The following is a 9,157-nucleotide window of genomic DNA, read 5'->3' as shown; positions in this document are numbered from 1 at the left end:
CTCGCAGTACTCTTGAAAGTATTGGCTTGTGAACTGAGTCCCATTGTCGGTAATGATCCGGTTCGGGACCCTGAACCGGCACATGATTGACTTGAGGAAGGTTGTAGCTGACGCCTTGGGAACGTTGACCATTGGGGTTGCTTCTGCCTACTTGGTGAACTTGTCAATGGCGACATAGAGGTACCGATACCCGCCGACAGCCCTAGGGAAGGGTCCCAAGATATCCAACCCCCATACAGCAAAGGGCCACGAGGGAGGAATCATCTGCAGTGCCTGAGCTGCAGTGTGTATCTGTTTTGTATGGAACTGACACGCTTTGCAGGATCTTACCAGCTCAGCTGCATTCTGGAGCGCTGTCGGCCAGTAAAAGCCATGCCGGAAGGCCTTACCGACCAGCGTGCGGGATGAAAATGACTTCCGCACTCGCCTCCATGGATCTCTGCGAGCAAGTCGTAGCCCTCTTCCCGGGTGATGCACCGTATGAGGACACCGTTGGCGCCACGGCGGTAGAGATCCCCTTCTACCACTATGTGTCGCTTAGCCATCCGGACTATAGGCTCAGCAGTTTCTTGATCTTAAGGAAGGAAATTGTCTTTCAGGTAGTCCCGGACCTTGGAGATCCATGCATCGAGACCTTCCTGAGAAACTGGGCGTGGCTCCCTGAGGTCTTCGGGACCCTCAAGGGTGCACACAACCCTTGGCATGCTCCACGGATGGAGCGACGCCGGGACTGCTAGCTTCGAGGTGCTAGTCCAACCCCCTTCGCCCAGATCGGCAGGCTGGGCGGAAGGCTTCAGCAGACGTCTTTGGAAAACACCCTCCGGCACGGATGCCTGAGTCGATGCCATCACGGAGAGTACATCAGCCACTGAGTTGCCTTCGCGTGGAACATGTTGCTGTTCCAGCACATCGAAGTCCTTCTCCAGCTTCCTCACGTGGATGAGGTAGGTTGTGAGCTGGGGATTGTTGCAGCAACATCCCCCGGACCTGCCTGATGATGAGTTGGGAGTCTCCTTTCACCAGGAGCTCCCAGACCCCAAGGGACAGAGCCACCGTGAGTCCAAAGATTAAGGCCTCATACTCCGCCATGTTGTTGGTGGCCTCAAAGTCGAGGTGCACCATGTACTTCACTTGCTCGCCATGTGGGTCGATGAGGACCACGCCAGCCCCAGCCTTCTTGCAGCGTGCGGACCCGTCGAAGAAGAGTGTCCAGTGGGGTCCGGTGAACACCGGAGCCCTGGCCTGAGGTGGGGGTCTGACCCACGGTCCGGACCCCCTGAGACACTTGGTGTTGGAGTCGATTCTGCAACGAAGTCCGCAAGGACTTGGCTCTTTATGGCGTGGCGTGGCTGGAAGTCGAGTTGAAAACCGGCAAGCTCTGCTGCCCACTTGGCGATGTTGCTCGTAGCATTGGAATTGTGGAGGATGGCCCTCAATGGGTAAGAGGTCACCACCACAATCTTGTGGGTCTGCAAATAGTGACAGAGTTTCCTGGACGCAATAAGAATAGCATAAAGGAGCTTATGCGTCTCAGGATACCTGGCCTTTGCCTCATAAAGGACCTCGCTGACGTAGTAGACCGGCTTCTGGACAGCCTTGACTCTGCCAGCCGGAGTGGGTCCTTCTTCCTGTGCTGGGGACTCGCCGGACCCCAGGTCACCTGATGCTTCTCCGGGCCAGGACCCGGCCAGACCGTCCGAAGCAGGGCTGGTTGTTAGACTGGTGGAGGCTGAAGCGTCCCCCCATCAGGGAAGACTTAAAAGTGATGCTTTATGAGTCCCAGGAGGCTGATAACACTTTTATTACATCAGATGGTACATCACCGTACAACTCTACGCGGTGATGGGCAGTGAAGCGCCACTATCGCGAGGATTACAACTAAAACCCACACTACTACACTAGCTATGAAAAGAGCGTCATCAGAGTCTTGTGCCAAGCGGAACTCCAGCGGTGGTCCTAACCGCAGGCAAGACTGGGTGCAGGACGAAACCCTACTCGACGTCTTCGGGGAGGTAGTCTGGATCTTCTGCTGTAAGAAGTAAGAATGGGGTGAGTACAAACGTACTCAGCAAGTCCAATCACACCCACGGAGGGGGTTATATCAGAAACCAATGCACAGGACAATCCAAGGATAAGGTTATGGTTCATTTGCGGAAAACTCGGTTGTATGCATAGATTCGTTTAAAAACATTTTCGAAACAAGTTTTCTAGTACCAAGAGCACGTGATATTGATCCACACAGGATCCAAGTTTTAAGCTGCTACCGGACTCCCCGTCCGCCGTAGCACACGGCACAACTGCCGGATACTTTCCAAACAACCCACACCAGTCCAACCATTCCCAGAGAGAAACACTAGTTATGTTGTTATGTGACCACACCATAACTTGCCCAATACCGTGGGCACGGCTATTCGAATAGATTTTAACTCTGCAGAGGTGTGCAACTTTACTCACAGGTGGGGTACTACAGCACGATCACCTTAGTGTCGGTGCAGATCCCACAAAGCCATTACCCACCTTAGCTAGACCTGACTAGCCACCACGGGATCTATCAAGGGGTCATTCGACCTATCTCCGAGGTTTAACCGAGGCATAAGTCACACAGAGCTTTATCCCTTCTCCTTGATCACCCGTTGCTCTCAGCTCTCCTGATGGTTATCAGACTAACTAGTGGGATTTATGCTAAGCCGTTGGCCATACAACGGTAAGTGGTTTGCACGACAGGAAGCTAGGTGAGATGACACATCAACTCGGTCCTTAGGGGTGACAAGATGGATATCTCCCTTCGTCGCTCAACCACACAGGTACGAGCACACCAACGGCAATTCACACAGAAATACCATCCATCCCGTCTGACTCGTCTTTTCAAAACTATATTTTTATCCCTTCCCACACACACACACTTTCTTTATAAAACCAGGTGGTCAAGGTATGGTTATCACAAACAAGGGTGGCTATCCTACCATGTTTTCAGCAAGCAAAACCATGCAATTTTATAAAATAGGCCACTGGGTTGTGTTTGTAAATCTAGGACAGAAACATGCATCAAAGGGCGGGATTGAACTTGCCATCATCAAATCCTTGCGGGAGGTCCTGATCGAAGCACTGTCCCTTGGGTTCGGGGTCGCGGAACTAGTCCTCGTTCGCTTGATCATACTCGGGACCTTCCTCGTTCACTCCGTGTCCTATGACGCAAACAAACGGGCACCCAATCAAGCGAAAGAACTAAAAGCTTTTATCGTTGAGCTTGAATCGGAAGTAATTTAGTTATGGAGATAGGGGTAATGTTTTTGGGTGGTTTCTTAATGGCATGATTAGAACTATACTAGAAAGAGCGTGGTAAAGTTTCGGGTCGATCGGAGATTGTTTAGTACATAAAATGATAAGTTAACGGGGTGTTAGGGTCTAAACAAGGGTCCGAGGGCCTATTTGTAAGTAGATATGGTGTGGAAAGGACTTGGCCGTAATTTCTAGAAACGTTTGGGGCACGTTAGAAAGAGGTAGGGGTTTATTTGATATTAAGCTCACATGGTGGGGGCTAGTTCCTTGAATAAACAAAGGTGGAGGGGCTTTTATGCAAGGTAACGCATAAGGGGGGTTTATAGGAAATAGAGTGAAGGGGGGGGGGGGTCCTTGGGCAAAATGCCCCTTCTTCCTCCTCTCCCCACGGGAAACAGAGGAGGGGGGGGGGGAAGCTCCTGCGCCGGCCGATTCCGGCGGCCCAGGGCGCGGCGGCCGCCGGGGGTAGGGGCAAAAGGGAGAAGGGAGCAAGGGGATTCCATCCCCGACCTCACCTTGGACCGGGATGTAGCGAGGGGGCGTGCCCACGGGAGCAGGCGGCGGCGGTGCTAGGCGGCTCGGCGTGGCGGCGTTGGGGCTAGGAAGGGAGCTGGGAGTGGTGGTGGAGGCCGTGGGGGAGGCGAGCTGCGCGCGGGGGGGGTCGATTTATAGGGGGGAAAGGCGGTGGGGAGGAGGGGAACCGGGTGGTGGCGGCCGGCGGGCAGTGCGGGGCGCCATTAATGGCGCTCCAGCTGCTTGCGGCCGTCGTCGTGCGGCGCGGGCGCCGAGGGCGACGTCGACCACGTGGGGGAGGAGAGGGCCGGGCGCTGTGCGGCACAGGGGCAACGGCGCGAGCGGCGAGTGCGGGATGCGGCAGCGGCGGGCGGCGCGGCGTCGCGGCTCGGCCGTGCGCGTGCAAGCGATGGGCGGTGCGGCACGTGGTGCACGCGCGGGGCGCGCGCGTGAGCGCGGGCGGCCGAGCACAGGGGCGCGTGTGCGCGCGCGAGGGGAGGGAGGCGGCCGGAGCCTGGCGCGGCGGGGTGGTGCTCGGGAACAGAGGAAGGAGGGAGGAACAGGGAGGAGAAGAGAGGAGGAGGGAAAAGGAAGGAAAAAGAAAAGGGAGGGAAAGAAAAGGAAAAAGAAAAGGGAAGGAAAGGAAAAGAGAAGGAGAAAGAAGGGAAAATGGGGAAAAAGAAGAAGGAAAGGGAGAAAGGGAGAAAAAAAGTGACGCGCGCCGGCGATATTCGCGGCGGCGACCGCGGCTGGTTGGCCACGCGCGCGCAACATTCGCACGCTGCGCGAGGGGAAAAAGGGGAAGTCGCGTCGGTGCTGATCGCAGAAAGGCGGTCGCGCGTGGTCGACAGACCGCCGAGCGGTGCGGGATGGGACAGTGGTCAAGTTCGGTCTCGGTCGGAGGGGGTTTAGGGCTCGGGCTTTGACGACAAGCAGTTTTTGAACGAAACACTCTAGCGCGTGATTTAATTTGGTAAATTTTCAGGGCGTCACAAACCTACCCCACTTAAAATGAATCTCGTCCTCGAGATTCGACTGGTTCTTAAACAGATGGGGAAACTCCTTCTTTAGAGCCTCCTCGCGTTCCCAAGTTGCCTCCTCTACTCCGTGTCTGCTCCATTGAACCCTGCATATCCGTACTTCGGAGTTTCTTGTCCTTCTAGTGACAGTGTCTAGAATTTTGACCGGTACTTCCTGGTATTGCAGATTCGGCTGCAGATCTATTGTTTCCACCGGCACGTGTTCTTCCTTCAAACACCTTCTTAATTGCGAGACATGAATTTAGCTAAATTTTCTAGGAGGGAATTTGATTCTCTAGTCTTGACAATGATGTCATCAACATACACCTCAACTATTTCTCTAACCAAATTACCTAAAGTGATGTTCATTGCATGAGCAAAAGTGGGTAGAGCATTAAGTAGTCCATATGGCATTACAATATAGCAAGAAAGACCATCCACTGTTACAAAAGCAGTATGCTTCCTATCATCTCTAGCCATTTTGATTTGATGGAAACCAGAATTGGCATCTATGAAGGCGAGCAAGTCACACTCGGAGGTGGAGTCCACAATCTGATCTATTCGAGGAAGTGGATAAGGGTCTTTTGGACATGCGTTATTGAGATTGGTGTAGTCGATGCACATCCGAAGCTTCCCGTTAGCCTTTGAGACAACGACCGGATTGGCCAACCACAGTGGGTGGTTGACCTCTTCGATGAAGCCAGCCTGCAGCAACTTGCGGACCTCTTCACGGATGAAGTTCTGCCGCTCGATGGACTGCTTCCGTGGCTTTTGTCGGACCGGTCTGGCATCAGGGCGAATCTTCAGATGGTGCTCAATCACCTCCCTAGGGATCCTGGACATCTGTGACAGTTCCCAGGCGAACACGTCAACATTTGCCCGTAGGAAGGCGATGAGCGCGCTTTCCTATATATCTCCTAGGTTCCCACCGATGCAGGTAGTCTGGGAGGGGTCCGCTCCGACCTGGATGGTCTTCACGGGAACATCATCCGTATCGGACGGACAGACCTTGTGCGCCTTGGCCGGAGCCTTAGCACGTGAGGATGAGGGGTCGGACCCCTCTGCGCCAGCTGCCGGGCCAAGCCCTGCTGCCAGCGCATGGAGCTTTTCAACCGCCACGACGGCAGCGATCCGGTCGCTCTGTACGGTGAGGACACCTGCCGGGGACGGCATCTTGAGGACCAAGTACCCATAATAGGCAACGGCCATGAACCGGTACAGGGCTGGTCTGCCTATGATGGCATTGAAGGGGAGGTTAACTTCCGCAACTTCGAACTGCACGTTCTCAGTGCGGAAGTTGACCTCCGTCCCGAATGTGATCGGCAGGAAGATGGTCCCTACCGGGTAAACGGGATTCGGGCCCACTCCGGAGAATGGGCGCGACGGAGCCAGCTTGGACTCCGGGATCTGCACGTGTCTAAACGCGGCATAGCTGATGACGTTGAGGTCAGCACCTCTGTCGATCAGCACGTGGTGGAGGCGGACGTTGGTGATGGTGCGTGCCGTGATGAGCGGCAGTACACCAGCGCCCGCCATGTTCTCCGGGTAGTCAGATGGCCCGAAGGAGATGGTGGTGCTCTTCCACCGCTGGTGCAGCGCCGCCTTTAGCGTCCTCGGCTTCACCGAGAGGAGCTCTCGGCGAAGGGTCTTGACGTCCCGCCGGGAGACGAGCTCCGAACTGCCGCCGTACATGACGTACAGCTTCTTGCGGCGCTCGTCACCGCCGGACTCGGAGTCGGACTGGTGGAAGAGACCCTTGAGGTCTTTGTTTGGGGTTTGATACCCCAACTCCCTCTCCATCGTGGCTGCATCGGCATCGGAGGCCTTCTCCTTGCTGGACCGCCGCGGAGGGGAGGAGCCTTCCTTGGAGGCTTGGTCGCGCCTCTTGTGAAGGTGCTCCGCGAGCTTCTGGATCTCGCGGCACTCGGTGGCGCTGTGGCGAGCCCCAGGATGAACAGGGCATGACCCGGGGTCGGTGCGCTGTTGACGTGGGCGCTTGCCGCAGGAGTTCTGGCCTCCGGCCGCTGCTGCTGCAGCGACCGGACCCCTAACTCGTGACTTATTGAAGCCACGGTTCTTCTTGTTCTTTTTCTTGCCGCTGCCTGGGGCAGCGACACTGGGCCCGCTCGTCTAAGCGAGTCCTCCCTGAGTTGCAGAGTGCCACACACGGCCCTCTGCAGCCCAGGCGCATTTGTCTGCCAAGGCAAACAAGGTGGTGACAGTTTCCACCTGATGGGTCGCCAGCTTCTCCAGTATCTTCTCATCACGGACCCCCTGATGGAAAGCCGTGATAATAGATGCGTCGGAGATACGCGGAATGGTTCCACGTACCTTGGTGAAGCGGGAGATGAAGGCCCGAAGGGTCTCTCCGGGTTGTTGCCTCACGGCGTGAAGGTGGGCCTCCACACTGTGTTGCTGGTACGTACTGGCAAAATTTTCCATGAACTATGCCCAGAGCTCACCCCAGGATTGGATGGATCCCGGAGTAAGGTTCATGAACCAGGTCCGGGCTGGCCCGGTCAAGGCTACATGGAAGTAACTCGCCATGACGGCGTCGTTACCCCCAGCCGCCGTGATGGCGGTGATGTAGATCTGCAGGAATTCTAACGGGTTGGTTGACCCGTCATACTTTTCCGGCAGGTGGGGCCAAAACTTGGACGGCCAGGTGACCGCGCGAAGGTGGTCTACGAGCGCTGCGCAGCCTACTCCGGACACCGGTGCCTGAGCGAGTCCCTGCGGCCTAGCCATGGCCGCATCGAGCTCGGGCGCAAGATCACGACCCTCAACGTTGAGTCGTCGGTTGCGCGCTCGCTCGATGGAGACGCGGGCATCCTCTCCCGCACGTCTACGGTTGAGCTCTGCCCGGAGATCCTCGGTCTGTGCATTCCTTACTGATGGAGAGTGCATAGAGCCAGATACGCCACCCTGGCGACGGCGCTGTCTGGACACAGATCCCCCCATTGAATCTGGGGAGGCCTGCGCCAGGTTGAGGACGCGGTCGACGTCGTCATGCCACTGCCTCTGAGCGTCAGGTGAGGCTGCCTCACCAGGAGGGTTGCGGAGCAACTCCCTGGCTGCCACGAGTGACCCGTTCGGTGCAGGCACCGATTGGGCCACGGAGGCCCGCTCCGCAGCATGCTGTGGAGCTGCACGCGCCGCCACCCTGGATGGGGGACGACGCACGGTGTGTGGCGTGGATGACGCCACTTCCTCACCCAAGAGGAGGTCGTGAGGCCTATTTTCCCGCACCATTACGGTCTTAAGCTTCAACCAGGCGCAAACCAAACCTAAGCCTCCTACCTGGTGCGCCAAATATCGGAGGAAATCTCCAGCCGGGTGGCGGAATGCACCCGCCTAATCCTAGTTTAGGAAGAGTTTGGGGGAGACCTAGGAGCGCTTGATCGATGGGTGGATGAGCACAGGAAAGGCACGAGGATTTAGAGTGGTTCGGGCCGCCGGAGCGTAATAGCCTACGTCCACTTTAGAGCTGTATTGCTTGAGTGTGCTTGTAAATCTAGACCTTTTGTAAGCCTGAGAGGGAACCTCCCCTTCTAACGAGTACACTCTCCCTTTTATAGACCAAGGGGAGTGCTTACACTGTGCGGGGTACTGACAGGTGGGCCCGGCCAACAGGAGCCTGTTATATGAAAGATATGGAGATCTTCCTCTCCAGCTCCTCTCTGTAGTCCTCTCGATCGGGAAATTGATGTGCGTATCTACAGCCAGGATATGGTCGTGTGCCGCCTTGCTGGCACAGTGACTGCTGTCAGTGTTACCCAACAGTAGAAACCGTGCTGCCACTGTTGGGTCAGGACCCTCTGAAACACGAAGGAGAAGCGCTGACCCGCTGCACCGTCGCCTCCGCGCACACTGTTGCAGCGCACACCTCGGCACACCTGCAGTAGGCCATCATCACTCACGCGCGCGGCGCCGTGATGTGACTACACGTCGTTTGCCCACGCGCAGAGCACAGTGACGCCCCGTCTTGGAAATAGGCTGGCTTACCGTGGTGTCAGTTGGGCAGACCATGCTTTGACTCGGGCACACCCAGCCCACCTACCCGCATTTAAGGTGGTATTGGGCTGGTGTCCTGCGGAGAGCCTTCTGCCACGGGCATGTGGCAGGGCCGGCCCTGGAGTCACCACCTTGGTGGCACGTAGCGGCGCCGGACCCCTTCCCGGAGGAAAAGGGGGGTCCGAGCCCCCGTGGCCAGTTGGAGAGATAGGCCTATAGGGGTCTAGCTCCCACACGTGGCGGCACCGGACCCCCTGGGGGGTCCGGGCTTGTGGTGGCCATCCCCGAGCACCTTGTCCTCATGGGCACGTGGGGGCGCCGGACCTATATGA

The sequence above is a fragment of the Panicum hallii genome, chromosome 1 (assembly GCF_002211085.1).
Source record: "Panicum hallii strain FIL2 chromosome 1, PHallii_v3.1, whole genome shotgun sequence".
Lineage (NCBI taxonomy): Eukaryota > Viridiplantae > Streptophyta > Magnoliopsida > Poales > Poaceae > Panicum > Panicum hallii.
The sequence above is the reverse complement of the archived record's forward strand: the minus strand, read 5'-3'. Positions refer to the sequence as shown.